The 22641-nt window shown below is 36.2% G+C and overlaps 1 protein-coding gene across 3 annotated transcripts in view; it reads right to left on the reverse strand.

The window, feature by feature from the left end:
- A1cf (APOBEC1 complementation factor) overlaps positions 1-17038 on the reverse strand; it is a 73007-nt gene extending 55969 nt beyond the window's left edge. For all 3 annotated transcript variants that reach the window (XM_047553384.1, XM_047553383.1, XM_047553382.1), the window contains exon 1: positions 16944-17038. The gene's annotated coding sequence lies outside the window, so the exon portion shown is untranslated. The remainder of the gene's footprint in view (positions 1-16943) is intronic.
- Between the last annotated feature and the right edge of the window lie 5603 nt (positions 17039-22641).

Consider the following 22641-nt stretch of genomic DNA (forward strand, 5'->3'; position numbering starts at 1 on the left):
GAGGTAAAGGCAGAAATGACAGTTTGAAAAAGAACAAAAAGGAGGTAAAGTTGGGGAATTAAAGTGAGGGGGCATCTTGGTTGAACATTGAATAAATAAAAATATCAATCAACTTTAACAAAAATATCAATAAATCTTAATTTAATATTTGCTATATACCTGTGGTAGACTAATTAGTATTAGCAAGTGAAGGAGTTCTGTTATTATTATGCTTACTATATTATTTATTTGATTTGATTTTTTGGAAGAGGTTGGACAAGTAAACTGGGGAGAAAGACTCTTCCTGGCTAGGTAAGTAATGGAGTGGTATTCTTTTGTAATTGAGTAGGTCTTCTTAGGGCTCAAGTTGACAATGCGCCCATGTGCATGTCAAGTTGTTGACAGCTTTACTTACTTTTGGAACTTCTCTAAATCCACTCTTTTCCTAATGTTTTAAGCTCTATCATTTCATGATTATAGTTGGACATAACCCTTATGTAACATGCATGTTGTGTAAGTGGTTTTAGTATGAATTTTAAGACTTTTAGTATCTCCTGGGAATTTCGCATGGTGTTACAGATTGTACTGAAGTGGTTTGTGAAGGATTTGTGACCAAAGTTCACATGTTTGCTTGATGATGCTAAGTAAATATAACTTTCTTTTGCCTGATAAAGGAAATATAAATTAATTCTAATATTCAACTTGGAAAAATGTTTACAAATGGTCTTAATGTGTATTTTGGAATGTGTCAGCTCTTCATTTGGACCCACATCATGAAGTATAGCAAAAGTAATACAGAATATGCATACACAAAATTCCAAAATGTAATCATAATGGCATCATACAAAAATCTCAATTATGTGGCAACTTATTTTTTAAAGCAATAGATTTCAAAAAAAAATTAACCAGAATCTCCTCTAAGTTATTAAAACACTAGTAAAAAATCAAGCATCAATTTGGACTATGTCATTTTGGTCCTGGACAAGTCTTAAAATAGAGAAAAGAAATTAAAGCTGTTTGTAATGAATATATTAATTTTACTTGCAATTATTGATAATTCTCCTTTGTAACAGTGTCCACATTTTTGGAGAGGATAAGCTTGCAATTAAATTTCAGTTCTGCTACAATGATTTTAATTTTTCTGAAACCTGGTTTCCTATTTTTTTAAAAGAATGGAACACTGATACCTAACTTGAAGTATGGGGTGATTTTTTTCTTTTTCTTTTTCTTAAGATTAGGTAAAGAAGACAATGGATGTGAGAGCACCTAACAGTGACTGGCATTTAGAAAGTGCTCAGTTAATTCCTTTCTTGTTCCTCATCTGCTGTTCCAGTTGACTTAACTCAACCATCATCTGTGATGTTGTCATGATTTTCCTCCCTTCTTAGCATTAGTTGTCCAAGGTGGAAGAAATGCATGAATACCATCTTGAGCTCCTTGAGCTATCTTGAGTTCATGTGTTTGCTTGATGATGCTAAGTAAATATAACTTTCTTCTGATAATTGGTCTAGTTATTTCACATATTTTTTTTTTTTTTACTTTTTTTTTTTACTTCTAACCAGAGCAATCAGGCAAGAGAAGGAAATTAAAGATGTACAAGAAGAACAAATGATCTATTTGCTGATGATATGATCCCATATTTAGAAGACCCACAAAATTCCACCAGAAGACTTACAGAACTGATAAACAACTTTAGCAAAATAGTAGAATATAAGGTCAATACACATAAATCAATCACTTTCTTATACTCTATTAACACTTCTACTGAAAAAGAAATAAGGAAAACCATCTCATTCACAATAACTTCAACAAAGAAAAAAAGCAAGCAAACTAAACTCAATAATTTTGGAATAACTTTAACCAACGAGGTAAAAGACCTCTACAAGGAAAATTATAGAACACTGAAGGAAGAAATTGAAGATCTTAGAAGATGGAAAGACCTCCTATGTTCTTGGATAGGCAGAATTATTATTATCAGACTGGCCATACTACCAGAAGTGTTACATAGATTCAATGTAATCCAATGACATTCATCACAGATATAAGTTCTTAATGAATTATTTTTTCTTATTTTTGCTTATTTAATTATTTTTAGCTTTCTATGATATATAACTCCTACAAAAAATAATAAAAATAAAATCAAAATTATATTAATAAATGAATATTAAGGAAAGCATACCACATTTTTCATTATGAGATCTGATCAAGTTTTTATTCTGAGGAAATTATCTTTTATTAGAAAACACACAAAAAAACAAAACCCCACTGAAAATAAGCATTCAACTAAAGAAATTAGGAATGGGAAAATGGACTAAAAGGTATCAAAGATAAAAGTAGAAATGTCAAAATCTTTATGAAGAAAATGATATAATTCTACTGGAAGATCTAAAGACTTGGATAAATGAAAGGCTTGTAAAGATATTGGTTCTTTTCAAATTATTAATTTAATGCAATTCCAAGTTAAATCCAAATAAAATTAGTTTAAAATTTGACTAATTGATCCACATTCATTTGGGAGGAAAAATGTGCAATAGATGCTACTGAGTATATTAAAAGTGTAGAATGATTTGGAACCAGCCTACTCAACTGAACAGAAAAAGTAAAACAAGCATAAAAATAGATAAATTAGTGCAATGGAATAAAAGCCTGTATCCATGGATTTGTTTATATTGGAATTTGCCAATAGATTCTATTTCAAATCATAAGGAAATCATAGACAATTTGAGAAAGAGATAAAGTTGGCATATGACCTAAGACAAAATTCTAAGTGGATTAAATAAATAACCTTTAAAAATAAAACTAAGCATGTAAAGAGCCACGATGAAATGTGGCTCACATTTAGACTTAACTATATTGAAATCACAAGCTTCTGTAATGGCAAGATGAGTTAAAAAGAGGTCACACAGAGTACAAGAAAATGATTGCTATTTAAGTAATAGAAGAATGATATCTCTAATTTTAAAAGAGTGCTTTTAAATGAATAATAAAGAGACTCACCCCTCAGTGGACAAAGGAGCAAAGGACATGAAAAGTCAGTTCAGAGAAAAAAGAAATAAAAATAACCTATAAACTTAAGATTTATTTATGTCAATCTTTAGTGATCAGGAAAATACCAAAAGAAAAAAACAAGATATCATTTTTTTGTTTATTTGGCAAAATTTAAAAAGATTTTTAAATAAGAATAAGAAGCATAGTTCACATTTACTGAACACATACTATATGACATGTTTTAAAAAAAATGAAACATGATTAATTTAATCCTCATAAAAACTCTGTGAGATTTGTCTTATCATTCCTATGCTACAGGTAGAAGCCAAGGTAGAGAGAGGTGAATTAATGTGCCCGAGATCACACAGGTAACAAGTTGAAGGCATATGATTTGAATCTAGGTATTCAGGGGACAGCATCTGTGTTCTTAATTACTAAATTTTACTTATTCCCAGTTTCTTCACCTTAAAAAATATGGGCAGAGGGCAGGCAGATTATACATCCTGCTTCCCTTAAAGTGTTGCTAGGAATAACACAGGACACCATAATGAAGACGATGGGGGTGCCACTGTGCATTCTCTTCCATAGGGACACATAGTCTTGGTGATCTGAAGCACTACATAATGTAGTCTCTTGACTGGAATGAAAATGAGTTATTATAATAACTCCTTTGAATTGGTTGTGGGTGGTTTGTCTGATGGTTCACTTGGACCAGGATCTGACCTCCTTTAGATGTGGTCCAAAATAGACATGTGGTATTAACAGCTGTCTGCTATGAAATGAGTTGTAGCTCACCCAAACAACATCACCCCACTGCAGAGAGTAGTTTCTTCATGGTTTGCCAGGTGATATTTCACTTGTCAGGATCTGACCTGCTATTTTTATTCTTATATTTTAATTAAAGTTTTTTTTTTTCTGTTGATCTTCAGTTCTTCTAGATTGTAGATAGAGAAAGAAACTCACTATGAATCAAATATCTAATGGGGTGGTGGGTAATGGGTAGCCACAGTCCCAATTGCCTCTCACAGCACCCAGGACAGTTACTTTGGGAGTGGAGTCTTACACTCACCACCTCTAAATGTCCATATATTCCCTTTCCTTTTCCTGTCCCTCACTCTTTTTCATTCTTTAATTTCTTATTCTGTTTGTTCCTTTGGTGACACTCGTGGCAAAGAAGTTGCTGATTCCATCTGAAATGCATACTGTATTTTAAGATGAGATATTAACTGTTGTTGAAAGCAGTGTTGATAGACATGACTTCTAAATACATAATTATTTTTTGCAGAAATATATAGTGTTGGTGATACTTCATTATTGTTTGTTGATGTTTACAATCCATGTATCATCCTATTTGGAATCATTCTGAATCCTAACTAGAGTAACTCAAAATAACAAAACACAAGATACTGGGGAAATTGTATTTCAGTAAAAATACCTATAGAGAAAAATAAAACTGTATCAGGGGAAAAATATCATTGGCACTACTAACTGAAGAGTTTACCAAAGAAAAATAACAAGCAGATGTATAACAGGCAAATGATTATTGTGTTGCAATTTTGCATATGTGTATATACACATGTCTGAGTATATATGTGGACACACGCCAGGCCTAAATCAGGGCATTAAAATATGCCAGTGGGATGGAAGACATGTTTTCCCATGTTTAGTTTTTTAACAATTTTTCAACTATGTCAAAATAGGAATGAAACACAATCAAATTTATAAAAAAAAATTTATAGAACTCTTGGGAAAATTAAGCATAATTTTCTGGCCCACAGATTATGCTTCTTGCAAAATCAATTTTGACAATCTAGAAATCCTTTTTGTTTTATTTGAAGAAATATTTCAAATAGATCTATTTGTTTTCATTTAAAAATCTGCTTAAAATTGTGTAATTTATGGTCCAATACAAACACTTCTGCTTTTTAGCATATTCTCATTAAGTGGATATTATAGAGGTACATTTTATCTGCTTCAAAAGGCATTTCATTACTTATTTGCTTTAAATGCCCTTTAGATATTAATGAGAAGCCCTTCAAATCCCTGGGGTTTTGCTTGAAATTGGAAATTATACAAGGAAAGATAAGCAGAGGAGGCATTAATTTATGCACATTTTGTCAAAATAGGATTTTGAGATTTAACTACAAGTATTTTTCAATTTTAGCAAGTCACATTTGCTCCATTAACTCTTGACTTCCTTTATTTTTTTCACGCTCTCAAAAACAACCTCACTGTTTCTCTGATATGTGGATGCTGATACATAATGGGGCGGGGGGAGGGGTGGCAATGGAAGAATGGAGGAACTTTGGATTGGGCAGAGGGGAGTGAGGGGACACGGGGGGGGCGGGGGAAAGATGGTGGAATGAGACAGACATCATTACCCTAGGTACATGTATGACTGCACCAATGGTATTGACTCTACAGAAAAATGAAAGGTTGTGCTCCATTTGTGTACCATGAATCTAGATGCATTCTGCTGTCAAGTATGACTAATTAGAACAAGTAAAAATAAAAATAAAAATAAAAACAAAAAACAAAAGCAAGGACCCAATAGCATGTACCTGAATCCCAGTTACTTGGGAGACTGAGGTAGGGGGCTGCAGATTTGAGACCTGTCTGAGAATTCAGTGAGACTGGGTTTTAAAATTTGTAAAAAGGGATGAGGAGGTAGCCCTGTTGTAGAGTGCCGCTGGGTGCCATCCCCAGTACCACAAACAAAACCAAACAACAACAGCTTCACTGTAAACTGCTCAGAGGCGGCGGTCAGTTTGAGTAAATTCTTAAGTGTGACTTCAATAACTTGCTTTAAGGCCCTATATTTGTACCCCTATTAACACATACTCCCAACTGGCACAAAATGATCACCAAAGGAGAGTCAGCTGACAATAGGAGTGCGCTGTAGGAGCTATGCCCAAGGAACAGACTCCCTGCCTGGCTCCCTGTTAAAATCACCTGTGCTCACATATCTTCCCAACTCTGGAGGATTCTGATTCAACTGATCTGGCCTGGGGCCCAGGAAATGGTATATTTTAAAGCTCCCTAGGTGATGATAATATGCAGCTGAGTCTAGAACAGCTGACTGAAGCTCTAATCTATACGTGTTAAATGTCAAAACAAAACAACCCAGAGTAATTGAATTTTTCCCACCTGCCAAATAGGATAGATACTCACACAAAAATTTTTATTAGAGAGAAGAAAAAATACTATAAAAGAAAGGTGGAGATTATTCTACAGGAGAAAAGGATGAATGATTCCATATTGTCTCTAATAATTTTTTGTCTACATTTTCATCATTTCTATTAAGTAAGTAAGTGTTTGCCAAATTGCTGGCATTTAGAAATAAGGACCTGGAACTACCTAACAAAAACAAAAACCTCATTCTTAACTAGATTCTGGCTCAACTCAATTTCAATGAGGACCAACCAAGAAGAGATATATGTTATATAACATGTATTTATACATACATATTTATGTTATATACATATATGTAATTATATATGTTATATATTTCTTTTCTTTTCTTTTCTTTTTTTGGTACTGAGGATTGAACCCAGGGGCAGTTAATCACTGAGCCACATCTTCAGCCCTTTTTACTTTTACTTTTAATTTTGAGACAGGGTCTTATTAAGTTGCCTAGGGTCTTGCTAAGTTGCTGAAACTGACCTCAAACTTACAATCCTCCCTTCTCAACTTCCCCAGTCCCTGGGATAACAGGTAGACAGCCATCATGCCCGGCTAAGAAGGTATTTATATTAACACCATATGAATAAAACTATTTCTTTTGGCTCTGTGGGTGGAGGTGAAGCAAAGGCAGAGAAAAGATAGTGAGGCAGATTTGTAGCAGAGGGAGGAGCAGGAAGAAGTTGAGTCAGGTTGTTGCTGAGGCACCTGAGCAGTTCTAGGAATCCCTACATCTAGAACAATCTCCAATGCAGGAGGCTGGGCCAGCCTGGATCTCATTTTTCTGCTTTCTAGTCACATGTATTCCTACTTTCTATCCACATGTGTTCCTACTCAGTGCTCTCCCTTTCTATACCCTCTCTCCCTGCTCCATAAGGGTGTGTGTGTGGGGGGGTGTGTATGCACATATGAGGGCGCTAGCACCTATCTACACTAGGGTGAATAAGCTCCTGGCAGCAGCATACCACACAAGAGACCTAGCTCTCTATGTCTTCTAGAACCAGTTCTGTCAACAGCTCTCAGCTACAAAACTTAGACCTGAAGGGTAGAAACCTTGAGACTTGGATACCATATGTGACTTGTACTTGTCAACAATGAAGATTGAGAGGTGAACGGTGGTTTTTTTTTTTTTTTTTTTTTTTTAAATCCAAAAATGACCTTGGGAAAATTTAACAGCAGATGGGAATTGTGCATGTGTTGGGGAAGGACTGGGGACACCATGGAGAGTTTTAAGTCAGCAACATGAGCAGCTGCTACTCCCCTCAAGGTGACACTGGGAGGGTTAACTGTAGTGTTAATTGGACTAGGCCACCGAGGGCCCAGACATTTGGCCAAATGTTATTCTTGGGGCGTCTGTGAGGATGTTTCTGGACAAGATTCATGTTTGAATCCACAGACTGAGTTAAGGAGTCATCCCTAATGTGGGTGGGCTCATCCAGTCAACTGAGAACCTCGTAGAACAAACACCACTTAAAGGAAACTCCTAGTGGATTACTCAAAATGAAAATTTCACTTCTTGGGTCTCCAGCTTATCAGTTTCAAGATTGGAACTTACACTACTGACTGTCCAAACTCGCAGACCTTGACCTTGAACTTGACCTATCCACTGGCTCGTGGGGTCTCCTGTTTTCTGACAGCAAATCTTGGGGTTTCCCAGAATAGCTAAAGCAATTCTCAGTAGAAAGAGTGAAGCAATGGGTATCGCAATACCAAATCTTCAACTCTACTACAAAGCAATAGTAACAAAAACGGCATGGTATTGGTACCAAAATAGACAGGTAGATCAATGGTACAGAATAGAGGACATGGACACAAACCCAAATAAATACAATTTTCTCATACTAGACAAAGGAGCCAAAAATATGCAATGGAGAAAAGATAGCCTCTTCAACAAATGGTGCTGGGAAAACTGGAAAACCATATGCAGCAGAATGAAATTAAACCCCTATCTCTCACCTTGCACAAAACTCAACTCAAAATGGATCAAGGACCTCGGAATCAGACCAGAGACCCTGCATCTTATAGAAGAAAAAGTAGGTCCAAATCTTCAACTTGTTGACTTAGGATCAGACTTCCTTAAGAGGACTCCCATAGCACAAGAAATAAAAGCAAGAATCAACAACTGGGATAGATTCAAACTAAAAAGCTTTCTCTCAGCAAAGGAAACTATCAGTAATGTGAAGAGAGAGCCTACAGACTGGGAGAATATCTTTGCCACTCATACTTCAGATAGAGCGCTAATTTCCAGAAAATATAAAGAACTCAAAAAACTCTACACGAAGAATACAAATAATCCAATCAACACATGGCCTAAGGAAATGAACAGACACTTCACAGAAGAAGATATACAAGCAATCAACAGATACATGAAAAAATGTTCAACATCTCTAGTAATAAGAGAAATGCAAATCAAAACTACACTAAGATTCCATCTCACCCCAATTAGAATGGCGATTATCAAGAACACAAGCAACAATAGGTGTTGGCGAGGATGTGGTGAAAAAGGAACACTCATACATTGCTGGTGGGGTTGCAAGTTAGTGCAGCCACTCTGGAAAGCAGTGTGGAGATTCTTTAGAAAACTTGGAATGGAATCACCATTTGACCCAGCTATCCCACTCCTTGGCCTATACCCAAAGGACTTAAAATCAGCATACTACAGAGATACAGCCACGTCAATGTTCATTGCTGCTCAATTCACCATAGCCAGATTGTGGAACCAACCTAGATGCCCTTCAATTGATGAATGGATAAAGAAACTGTGGCATATATACAATGGAATATTACTTAGCCATAAAGAATGATAAAATTATGGCATTTGCAGGCAAATGGATGAAATTGGAGAATATCATGCTAAGTGAGATAAGCCAATCTCAAAAAACTAAAGGACGAATGATCTCGCTGATAAGTGGTTGAGGACATATAATGGGGGGTGGGAGGTGTTAGTGTTAGGGTTTGGGTTAGGTTTAGGGTTAGGGTTAAGGAGGGTGGTAAGAATGGAGGAAGGAAGGACTGTATAGATGGCAAAGAGGGGTGGGAGGAGTGGGGGGGGGAGGAAAAAAAAATAACAGAATGAATCAACCAACATTACCCTATGTAAATTTATGATTACACAAATGGTATGCCTTGACTCCATGTACAAATAGAGAAACAACATGTATCCCATTTGTTTACAATAAAAAAAAAGAATATCTTAAAAAAAAATCTTGGGGTTTCTGCTTCCATAATCTTCTGAGCCAATTTCATATAATAAGTCTACAGATATAATAAAACTCTGTATGTGTGTACATGAACACACATACACACACCCTACTGGTTGTCTTTCTCTGGAGAACACTGATTAATTGTGTAGCTCTGATTTCTTGTTATTGTTCTAGTACCAGGAATATCAGGCTACAGATGACTGTTGTGTTGGCTCAACTCTTTCCACCATGCCAGACTTTCTTAAAGCTTCCTGGGAAAGAGCATTGGCAGAATTTAGAATTTTAGAATGACATAGCTTAATAAGAAGAGTAGGGTTTCTTTGCATATGTCTAATATAAATAAAAGGACATATAAATGGCTGGAGTGGTAATCACGGAATACAAATGTAGGTATCCTTCAGTTTAAAAGCAGATGTTTGCTGTGTGTCTTCAACAATCTAGGACCAGTTACTTATGTGACATATTAAAGATTTGATTCATCATGAGTGCTTTTTTTCATTCATTCTTAGTCCAAGCATGTACTTCATGTCACTGGTGGGGATGGAGTTAGTTTCTCAACCACCTTATTCCAGCCTAAAAGCCATGCTCTACATTTTCACCTCATGATGTCTCTAATAACCATTTTCTTCTATTGTAGTATTGTGTTATCAAACAGAAATATGATGAGAATAATAGCTACAATAGCTAAGAGTTATGCACACTTGCTTTGTACTGTTCTAAGAACTTCATATATAATTTCTGATTTAATTCTTAAAACAGTCCTGACTTAAAGTAAGAGAAAACAGGCACAGAGAAGGTAAGTTTGTTTAAGGTCACACAGCAGCAGATGGTGGGGCCAGAATTTGAAGCCAGGCATTTTGGGTCTAGAATCTTCTACTTTAACATACAATCTGTTTCTCTCTGCCATTCCAGCACTAACTATCATTGGGCTTTAGAGAAAGCTTTACAATTCTGAGTTACTGAATTGTTATTATAGAAAATATTTGACTTTATGATTTGTTTCTGAAAAGGCAAATAAAATGAATTTCTAGAAGATATAGCTTTTCCCCTTAGAATATCTTCAGGGGGCATATAATGGCATTCCCTGTGTGATTCCAGCTCATCAATTCACCTGTATTAAGAACCTGTTGCCATAGGGGAGTGACATGGAGGAATTAGTATCTGGTAAGTGCAATGATCAAATGACAAATCAAAATTATTAAATAAGCATATTCTACCTCAAAGTTCAGACAAATACATGACATTCCAGATCCTTATATCATGCTTTGGTTACTCTTGGTCACCTGTGCTCCATTTCTTCCCTTCCCCATCATTAGAACTGAAGTTCGGAGCAACATTCCCACAATGCTTTGCCAAGTTTGTTAATGTGTTCGGTGATTTTAGGTTGAAGTATCCCCATCACTTACATCCTGCATTCCAGCTAATTTTTATTTTAACAAGAAACTTCTGGAAATTATTATTATCCTAAGTGAATCATTCTGTTATTCTGGTTGGTGGAACTGCTCTTTGGGAACATCTGAGTCTCAATTTAAAGCTCCAAATTAGGTCAGTCTGATAGGGGACTCCAGTAGCAGACCTGAACCTAGCAGCCCAGTTATTCTTCCCCTCAGGAGAAGGGTGTGTCCTCCAGTTTGGAGGCACTGTCCTCTTCAGGCACTAAGAGAGTTTAGATGGGGAAGCCAAGCTCTTCAAAGTATTTATGTGTATGTTCGGTAACATCTCAGGGCAGAGTCTGTAGTATATTCATGGTGCCCTGCTTGCACATTTCTTTGTGATTTGAACCTCCCTGTCTCCCAAGTCACCAAAATGGGTCTCCTTTAATAGAGCCTGGCTGTGTCAGTCTGTCTGTGGGTGTGGGTATAGAAAGAAGGGTGGAATTTAATGAAGGGAGAATTTCTCTTAACCATGGAGTCCTACTAATCTGTCTCCTATAATTTATGTAGATATAGGCTGACTTACAAATGTGTACAGTGGCACTGGGTGCAGCAGTATATGCCTGTAATCCCAGCAATCTGGGAGGCTGAGGCAAGAGGATTGCAAGTTAGAGGCCAACCTCAGCAACTTAGTGAGGCCCTAAGCAACTTAGCAAGACCCTGTCTCAAAAAAAAATTATTTTAAAAGACTGGGGGTTTAACTGAGTGGTAAAGCAGCCCTAGGATCAATTTCCAGTCCCCCGCCCCCACCCCCCCAAAAAAAATAGTGCAGTGGCAGGTAGTGTAATGGCTAGGTCTTTTTTGCATTTGGTGTCTTATCTTAATCAAAAGTATCTTCTACCTTGGAAATTCACTTATCTCTTCTCCTCTCTGCCAGAGGTTCTCATAGTTTCCTTTACTACCAAGTCTCAATGTTTTCAGTATTCCATTTGTCCTTGGTGTTGCTTGGGTGTTGCTATGAGTCACTCCTGCCTCCACTACTTATTAGCTTGTGAGTTTGAGAAGGTTTATCCATATCCCTAAGCCTTTGCTTCTTTGTTGGAAAAATAACAGCAATAGAATCTGTTTTATAGGAGAATTAAATGAGTTCACTAACGTGCCTTGGCACTTTGCAAAAGCTAGATGAGAATGTTCAAGTAATTATTAATATCGTCATTATCAAACTATAGGGTTAATTAATTGGTTAGGAGTAAATGCCCAGATCACAGGGGGTTGTTTGGTTCTGTTACTCCTGGGATGGACATCTCTATGTGCCAATACAGTTCCCTCCACCCCTATGGTATCAGATTCTGATTTCTGACTTCTGCAAATAATGAAAGACTTCAGGATCTAATTATATCTAACAAGCCATTTTACTTCACGATGACTTTCTAGTAGAAAAGATAAGCACCAAACAGAATCCTAATAAAAGAGCTAAATAGTAGAACACTAAAGCTACTAGAAATGAGACACAATTGCATGTGTACATAGTGCTTTGCCAGTCCCCTAACATTCTGTTACCGGATTTTTTTTTTTTTTTTGGTACCCGGAGTTGAACTCAGGGGCACTCGACTACTGAGCCACATCCCCACCTCTGTTTTGTTTTTTTTTTTTTGTATTTTATTTAAAGACAGGGTCTCACTGAGTTGCTTAGCACCTTGCTTTTGCTGAGGCTGGCTTTGAACTCTCGATCCTCCTGCTGCAGCCTCCTGAGCTGCTGGGATTACAGACATTTTCCACTGTGCTTGGCCTGTTATGGGATTTTATGATTCATTCCTTCACCCCTTTCACTGTGTAATTATGGTATCTGAACTGGCTTAAATCTTTTCAGGGATGTTTTTTTTTTTGTGGACTCCTTTTCTTCTACATCCTGTGGACCCTGTATCCTCTCTTTATTGTTTCATCTAATCTTTTATTTGATCAATGGATGAGTTACAGTCCAATAGAATAGTTGAAGGTCCACCACATCATCAGCACTGTGCTACATAACAGAGAAGGAAAGAGTATCTTCTAATTAACTAGTTTTATACATGTGGGATGATGAAAAAATGGACTCACATACCTTAAATGCATACTAAGTTTAGGAAGAAACTTGACATTAAAAAATCCTTATAAATTCTTCTGTATGAAATACTTTTATAAACTAGAATATTCTATGGGCATAAGCTACTAGAGTAGTTAATTCTACTACTTAAATCTAGTATTCTTTAAATCAATTGGGCATCCCAAAACAATGATTAGTTTTTAATTGCTGTAGGAAGGGAAGACATTACTATATAATTGAAAGTGGGGTTTCATAGAATTACAAGCCAATTTGCTCACTTAGACAGTCTGTCTGGCCAAACTGTCATGTGCTAATTCTCTTTAGTCATATCATTTACTGGAGCAGAACACTGCACACAACTGTGCAAAGTAGAGGGAGTTATCTTCCATCCTTATCACTACTTGCCTCCTGACATTACCAGGGACTGATCCCTGTTGGAACAAGCAAACCTGGAAGATGTTTTCCAAATGATTGCTAATACCTGTATACACAAAATTCTACCCATATATCCATGAAGAAAAAGCTTAGCTCACAGGCCTTTAAAAATCAAACTGAAGAGTTGAAGATACCAGGATATTTTAGATAAAACTATTTTATTTATTTATTTTTATTTTTACAGACTGCATTTTGATTCATTGTACACAGATGGGGTACATCATTTCGTTTCTATGGTTGTGAAGAAAATACAGTTGTCTAGCTGTAGCTTCCCCATGTATAGATTACACCATGGTTTGAAGATAATTGAAAAAAAATGACACTTATACTGAACATATACAGACTTTCATCTTGAACAATATTCCCTAAACAATATAGTATAACAACTATTTAATGGCATCTACATCGCATTAGGTGTTATAAGTAGTCTAGAAATTAAGTGCAAGGGAGAATATGTACAGGCTCTATGCAGACAGTATGCCATTTAATAAAGATACTGAAACATCTGAAGACTTTTGGTACCTATAGGGGGTCCTAGAACCAATCCCTTGTGGTTACAGAGGGACATTATATTTTAATTTTTGATTTGCATCAACCAAACATATGCAATTTAAAATTTTAGTTTATTACATTAAAAATTCTAAATTGTGCTTAAGGCTGATAAACTAGTTGGAATGAGTTTGATGGCATAAAATTATAAACTATCTTTCCTGATCCAATTGGCAGTAAATATTTGTTAATAATAACTGCCAGGATTTGCAGTTTCAGACCGAGGAGCAGATGGAATTAGATTTCTAATATAGACTGTCACAGCAAGAGTGGGGCTCCTTTTCTAGCCGCTTTTCCTGGGGGAGTTTGGACTATTAGAACTGCACTTTAGAGGAGCCTGGTTACTGTTTCCATGAATAAGATAAAGTGGTGTTTATCCTCTGTCGATCAATACTGTCTTGTTTGAACTTATTGAGTCATTTAGAGACACATAAGGTAATGACAGCCATTGTGCAATAGTACCCAAAGTACTACCCTGCTTTCTAAGAGATGACAGTATTTAAAAAGATAGTTACTGAGACAGACTTTTTAACAACAACTCACTGTGTGATGAAATGAGCATACACTTTACCAGAGTGTCCTGTGGATTTGAGCAAAAAGTGTGCTGGGCTTTAACTAGGAGTTTTGAGCAATATTTTCTAAAATAAAGTATACCCTCTGTGTGTGCTGTTATTTAAAAAAATAAGGTTGTTTCTCTGAATAAATGGAATAGGATCATAATTAACCAAAACTTCATTATTTATATAGTTTTCTATTTTAATAGAATTGTTTTGACAAAGAGGAGCCAATGGGTAAGTTCTAATAGTTTTAGGTAGTTTTTTCTGGAAGTTTCTTCAAATAGGGAAATAGAAAGGGAAGAGAGTTTTACTGAATTCCTAAGCACAAGAGACTATGCTTAACTATTTTGCTTTATGATTTCATTTAACTGTCACAAAAGTCTGTGGAGTAGACTTTATACCCATTCTACAATTGAGGAATCTGAGAGTCAAGGAAATCAAATAATATGCACAAATTTATATGCCTAAGGGAGTTTGGGAACCAGCATTCTCCAGACCAGCTCTGTCTGGAGAAAAGTCTCGTGTTCTTTTTGAAAAGTTTTTCAGCGAGGCAAAGCTGATGGAAGATGAGAGTGTATGGACCTTAGATGTGTTTGACTACCATAACTTTAAAAGTGATGATTTCAATTGATTCTGGCTGCTATGAATGCCAGGCATGAGCTATAAAAATGATTTATTCTTTCTTAATCTCTGTTCCAAAGAATAGCAGTTCTGAGAAGCATCAATAGATATTCCTGGAAGAAGATATTCTGTTGTCAAGTAAGCTTAGGAAACAAAACACTGCCTACTCTCTTGGTTATTCACAGTGAATGTACATATTTACACACATAGCAAATCCCCAACACTTGTGAAAATGGCCCCATACCAGTGCTCTGGAGTCAGACCACCTGACTGGGGAAACTGGTTCTGCCACTTGGTAAGTGGGTGACAGTGAGCTTGCTAGGTAAATTGTCTGTACCTCAGTTTTGTCATGATAGTGTCTACATCATCTGGTTGTCCTGAAAATAACATGAGATAAATATGAATTGCATTGAACAATATGGTGCTTAATCAATGTTATTACTCAAAAGACTCATATAGTATGAAGGACACTTTAACACCATATCCTCAACTTACTTGACTTATTAATCATTGAATACAGTGTAGGATAGCTTCATATTTGAAATACTGCAAGACTGACTTGCTATTAGCTCTGCTGGAAATGACAAAGTAGTCAGTGATTTTTATATCTATTGTGTCATAATGTTTGCCCATAACAACTTCTTTTTCTTGCCAACTATCCTCTCACTTCCCTTACACTTGATAAATAATAAATTGGAGCAGTAAAATGTACAAATTGTCTAAAATGGGTAGTATCAATGTTATTCCAGAAAACATCCTTAAGAATGACCCCTTGTAAGTCATTTGTTAATTGCTCTGTATTTAACTGGAGAAAGTCCCACTGCTTTGACAAGTAAGTGATTTCACTTCTTTTTCCAGATCTATCCTCCCACTGTGCCTTCCAGCATAATATAAAGAATGCTTCAGACCAATGCAACACAATTTTGATGCTCCTAAGTTATGAATGGAGTGGAACTCAACAGTGTAGTGTATATTTTGCCAAGGCTTAATCCTATACAATATTCAAATAATACTGCATTCTTCATTTTCTTAAAGATAAACAATGTACATCTGAGAATTCCTATAGTAAAGAAACTCATCCTTGGAACTTAGTTTGGTTAGTCACAAAACAAAAGTGTTTCAGTCAGAGAGTTTAGGAGATTTCTGGTAGAAATGAAATATTCCTGTTAAATGCCTTGATTGATTTCTTTCTTCAGAACACACTGCATTCTGGTTGTGAATCATCTTTTTGGGAGTCGACAAAAATGATAACATAAAAATATATCCACCACAGTACAGTTGTCCAAACTGTGGAAACTATCTAATAATTAGCCATTCCAAGGTTGAGATTTAACACACTAAATGTCAGTAGTTTTCCATAACTGTTTTTGTTTTCTTTTTTGCTAGAATAAAAATCAAATAGCTTAGGACATTCTTTTGGTTAGCAGGATAATGGCAGAGGAAATATCGAGAATTCACCACAAGGTTTTCTTTTTTTTTTTTTTTATGGTGGTGGTAGTGAAGGAGATAATTGAATGTATTAAGTCTAAAATATGATAGGAATTATGACCCATATAGAGAACCCCGAATCTGCCAGGAATGTTACTATTATTTCTCCTGTTAACTACATTTCTGTTTCCAGGGTGGGTGGACCAGGACAGGCATTCCACCACCACCCCAATTCTCCATGATGTCTGGCTAGCTAAATAAACTTCTCAGAGCATTAGTCCCACTCTTGAACCTACAGTCCTGATCTACTTTTGTTTTAAATTTAGGAGCAAAACATGGCAGCCATCTCCTTTTGAGATTATGTGATCATTCCAATATATTTCTTTGTTTTCAGTTCTTTTCGTTACTGTAAAAGCAAACTGGACTGACTATTCCCGATTAGGTTCAGGAATAGAAGAGGGTAAAAGTTGTTTTCATGCATTCTCACTAGTACCACAATGCACAGTTTCAGAATTGAAATAGAGAAAGCAAAACGCATGGACCATACCTGAGTAATTTCAGAGATCCCCACCCGGAAAAGGTTCCTTGATTATGGCGAATTCAACGTGTCACTCCGGTTATGTTCTAATCATCATATCAAACTCCAAAGGTTCAGTGGCTTTAGGTTTGGTTTACAATTCCTGGGAGTTAAACTTTAACTCACCCTGTCTCTTGCATCCATGCAGCCCTTTGACCAGATAATTGGGTCACTACAACCCAAATGGAATATACAAAATTACTCTTCCTTCTTGTTTGCAATATTGAAATGTATTCATTGGGATGAATATTCCTTTGAAGCTATTTTATTGATTTAAATATTTAAAAAGTAGAACTCACTGCAATTTGGGTAACTAAATTTTACTTCATCTGAGTTCCCTTGTTTTTTGCTATGCCAAAGTGATATTAAGGCCAAGGCAATTTAGGAGAATATGCCTTTGTTTTATGGTTTTTCTATCATTGTATTACATGGGTGAAGTGTGGTGTTTTAGGTCAAGTATGTGGATAAATGCTGTCTTACAAACAGAAAATACACAAAGCGTTTATGTAACCAAGTGGACAGATAAAGGCCAGATCGGGTTGAGGAAAATGTACTTCCTTTTATGCAAGCTGCTCATTCAGATTTTGAGAGGGATCCATCTCTGAGAAAGCATAACAATTAACTACACACTGGGGATGTGGGTGATGCTATTGTTTATTGCTGAAATCTCAGTGGTAAGTGTGTTTCTTAAGAAGTGGAGAAATCGTATTTTTAAAGATACATACTCTACATTCTCAATTCTCTAGTAAGAACTTCAGTCTGAAGGGTAAAGGGTCACTTAAAAAAGAACAAACTGAACCCTTCAAAATTTATTTTGAATAAATTTTGGTTTAAGGGTTGTAAACCACAGGCTCCAAAAGTAGAATTAGAAGATCATCTCTCTCTTGGCTTCATTTCTAGTAAAAGGAGTTTAATCTTCTAGGAACCAACTATTAAGAAGAATATTTGTGTTTATAGAAAAACACAGAACCAGCAATTCTGGTTCTGTCTGATACAGACAGAGGAAGATGCTCCAGTTAAGCACATCTATGATCACACATAGTGGAGATAAAAGAATGCTAGTTCCGCTGAGAGTTTTCAGTTCTCAAACATGAGAAAGACTTGATTTACCTAAACTTTTCCCAAAGTGATACATATCAGGGTTTAACAAAAGCACCCCTGGATTAATTGTCTTGCCCTATAATTGTGTTCTTGAAGTGATAGCTAGGGAAGCCTTCATGTCCCACCAGGCCAGACAGTTATGGAGGGACACATCCTTCTATCTTCTCAGAGTAGATCCCTTCACCAAGCAATCTTGGTTTTTCCAGGGAAAGCTCAGTCTAGGTTTGAAGTATTCTCAAATGAATGGGGAATTCTTTTTTTAAAAAAAATTATTAATTTTATTTGTTCTAATTGGTTGTACATGACAGTAGAATGCATTTATACATTTTAATAGATCATACATAAATGGGGAATTCTTATTTTCAGTTTGCCTGGCCTGACAGAGATTTATTGATTGATATGTTAAGATTGACATTCCTGGTAGGGTTTCCTTTATTGCTTTGTATGGTCAGTTGCCTTGATAGTGGTAAATGAAGAGGGAAAAAAGGGAAAGTTGGAACTTTTAGGTATCTGATAGAAACTGCAAAATATAACAGGTAAAATAGTGAGCTCTATAGAGACTCCTTGAATTACATTGGGTTGCTTCCCAGTAAACACATTGTAAGTTGAAAATACCCTAAGTTGATTTTGCATTAATATGCCTAACCTGCAGAACATCATAGCCTAGTGTTATAATACAATGTGGAGTGGCAGTTTTTCCCTCCTGATTGCATGGCTGACTGGGAGCTGTGGTTCACTGCCACTGCCCAGCATCATGAGAGACTAGGTTATGGCAAATCACAAGCCCAGGAAAAGATCAAGATTCAAAATTCAAAGTACAATTTCTAATGAATGCATATCACTTTTACTTTATCATTAAGTTGAGAAGTCTAAGTTGACCTATTCTCAGTCAGGGCTATTAGTTTTAGTTAGTATCTTAGTTCAGGTTGCTATAAATGACTACCACACACTGGTGGCCTCAAAAACAGACATCTATTTCTCATAGTTATGGAGGCTGGAAGTTCAAAATTAGGGTACAAATAGGACCACATTTTTGGTTTTATCCTCACATGGCCTGCCTAGGTACATGCATGCAGGAAGAGAAATTCGGAGTCTTATTTTTCAGTAATGGGACTAATCCTAACCAGAGCCCCACCCTCACAAAATCACCTAACATGAGGGTTAGGGATTCAAAATATGAATTTTAGTGGTGATGCAAAAATTCAGTCCATAAAAATTAGTTATAAAAAAACAATAGTTTCTTATTTGGTAGGTTCTGACTTTCAATGGGTCAGGATTATAGTCACATTGAACCACAGCTCATAGGAGCCTATGTTATAATGAATTTGGTGGCATTGTTAGGTAAAGCATTTGTTTTACAGGCACAAGGATGTGTTGACTGGAAATAAAGTGCAAAATGATGGAAAGATCAATCTCTCTTTTTCTGAGGGCTATTTAGGTGAAAATCTGTGACCCTGGGACAAGAAACAGGGAGTGTACTGAGGATGGCAAGACTTTTTTGTTGTTGTTTTTGTTTTTGTTTTTTTGCAGCACTGGGAATTGAACCCAAGGCCTTAGGCATGCCAGGAAAAACCTCTACCACTGAGCCACATTCTCAGTCCAAAGCTTTTTTTTTTAATTTTGTGAAAATAAACCCAGTTAGGTAGTACCTGTTATGTATTAATTTCCTGTTAGTTTATTCTCTAAACAACTACTGAAGACCTACTTTCTACTAAGAGTTTTGTTAGGTGGATGATTATTTAAAATGAGTGTTGAGTCTCTTAGTAGACTGTATGATCAATAAAATGGGTTGTATAAATGTATTTAAAATAGAATAGAAAACACCAAGTGAACTGCACTTAGAAAGGGTATTGTTCATGAGATTTTTTTTCCAAATACCTGTGTATTTGTGTATATTGTAAATTTTATTTTTTTAATCATTGATCACAATGTTAAAAGTCTGCAATATACTGCAATAGTCTTTAGGGATTCGGTGGTTAACTAAGTAGATAGAAGGTGTATGAAACAAATAACCCAGTGATGTACTCAGTATAGTTGTATTACATACTATGAAGGAGAAGTACAGGATGCCAAACAGAGCATAAAACACAGGCATTATCTTATTGGGTAAGGCTGGGTAGACTAGGAGGTAGATGAGGAGAATGTTCTAGAATTCAAGATATTTGCACTGAGACTTAAAGGATGGGGGGTGGGGGTTGGAGGTAGCTGGTGGAAACAGCATGTGTGGATGCCCTGAATTTGAATGGGCATGGCACATTCAGATAATTAATAGAAGGTCATCATGAGTAGTAAAAGGAAAAGAGGAGGAAAGTAACTGGAGTAGGTGACAGAGTCATGATAAATCATAAATTACTGGCCATGCATGAGGATGCTACAGATTTCCCATGTTATTTCGGGACAAGGAAAAGTCACTGAAGGATTTGAAGATGGGGATTCACATAATCCATTTGTGTGTATTCTGGGTATAGAGTGAAGAATAAATTGCTGAGAGATAATATTGCCTGCCTACCTATCCCTCCATCTTATTATTTTATTCATCTATTTATTCAAATAAGAGTTTATGATTTGGATTTCAGAAAGGAAAGTATCGAAGACCAGTGAGAACGAAGGTGGCAGGTGATGGAGGTGAAAATGAAGGTGGTTCTGGGGAGAGAGGAAAGTAGATGAGTTTTGGTCAAATGAAGAGGAATATTATGGTTTGGCTATGATATGTCCCCTGAAGAGCTCATGTGGCCATGCAGGAATGTTCATAAGTAAACAGATGAGAGTATGAGAGTTGACACCTAATTGGTGGATTAATCCATTTGATGGATTAATAATTTGAATAGATGATAACTGTAGGCAGGTGGAGTATGCTGGAGGAAGTGGTTCATGGAGGTGTGTCCTGGAGGTTTATGTTTTATTCCTAGTGGTTCCTTGCTTGTTTATTCTGCTTCCAGAATGCCATGAGCTGGGCAGTTTTTCTCTACCATGTCCTTCCACCATGATGTTCTGCCTCACTCAGGCCCAGAGCTGGAGTTGACCAACCATGAACTGAACTGCTGAAACTGTGAGCCCCAAATAACATGTTTCTCCTCTAAGTTGTTCTTGTCATGTATTAGGGTCACAGTGATGAAAAGTTGACTAACTAACACAGAAAAGGAGGTAAATCCATCAGGAGAAGTGGGAACTGAGGGAGAGTGACATCTGAAGAATGCCTCCCAAATTGCTGGGTACAGCATTAGCTGGATGGCGGTACCCTTTGTTGAGGTGGAAATACTCCAAAAGGAAGAGGCTTCTGAAGTGCTCCTTAAATGGCAGCAATTGTTAATCAGTCACATATGAATTATTTGGATCATGGTTTTTATCCTGCTCATACTATCAGATGATTATTTAGGTAAAAATCACTGATTTTTCATTTACAACATAAGGCTTTTAAAAACCTAAAATATAATCCAAAACCAAAGACATAGCATAAACCTTTTAAAAGTCATAAATATAATCCCAAACTGAAGATTATCAAGTATACATGGTTGGTAATTCTTTTTCTCCCACCTCAAAAAAATATTTCTTCATTGGTTTTAATCTTTCTAAGAATTCAAGATTTAGTTTTTGAATGTTTGATAGGTAGGTGGAGGTATGTAATTAATTAGAAGGGAGTTGCTAAAGGATAAAAGTGTCATTTCATAAACACACTGAAGGGCAAAAATCCAGTTCCTTTCCATGCTTATTGTGTAGAAAAGAACACCGACCCAGGAGTCAGAACGTTGGGCTGTATACCCAACCTTGAGCAAGTCTCTATCCCTTGCCTGAGTCTCAGTGCACTGGAATGAGGAAATTGTCTACCTCCCTTATCTTCCTTCATTATTGAAAGGGTCAAGCGAATTGATAGATTTGAAAGTAACTTAAAAATAATAGAGTACTATACAAGTATAGAGTGGAATATTTAGAGAGCAAATTAAATCTATATTCTTCATGTTGCCAGTGCAAATTCTTGTTTTTATCTGTAAAGTAAGGACTTCTAGGATTTATGCCTGCTCTTTTGGCGATTTATAACATTTCAAACATAAATGTTCGATGCTATTCTTAATGCCTGCAAGACTTTGGAAGATGCAGAATTTGAATCAGTGGATTAGAATCCATCTGTTCTCAGAATGGCAGAGTCCAGGGTTTTAGGCTTTCAAAAATGCATTGGTTTTGTAACTAGAGCCATCTAGTGTTGAGTCGATTAAACACACTCCCCTTCTCCTCACCCGCAACAGACACCCAATTACATTTGTTTTTCCTGCCACATTTGAATATCATCTTAATGTTATAAAATTCAATGAGAATTTGAGAGCTTATATGAATTCCAAGCTATATCTAAAAGACATCGCAGCAGGAGGAATGCTACACTGGCCCTGTCCTTTAAGTCTGAATTAATATCTCCCACCTCTGAATCCTTGTTCCTTTTCATATTCACTCCTGAGTTTAATGAATATTTTCAAAATTAGAGTTTTGAATATTGTTCTTTTTTTTTTTTAAAAAAAAGCAATATTATTTAGCGTAACAAACCCAAAAGCAAATACTGATTTTTGTAAAAGCAATT

Source organism: Sciurus carolinensis, chromosome 5, assembly GCF_902686445.1.
Source record: "Sciurus carolinensis chromosome 5, mSciCar1.2, whole genome shotgun sequence".
Classification (NCBI taxonomy): domain Eukaryota; kingdom Metazoa; phylum Chordata; class Mammalia; order Rodentia; family Sciuridae; genus Sciurus; species Sciurus carolinensis.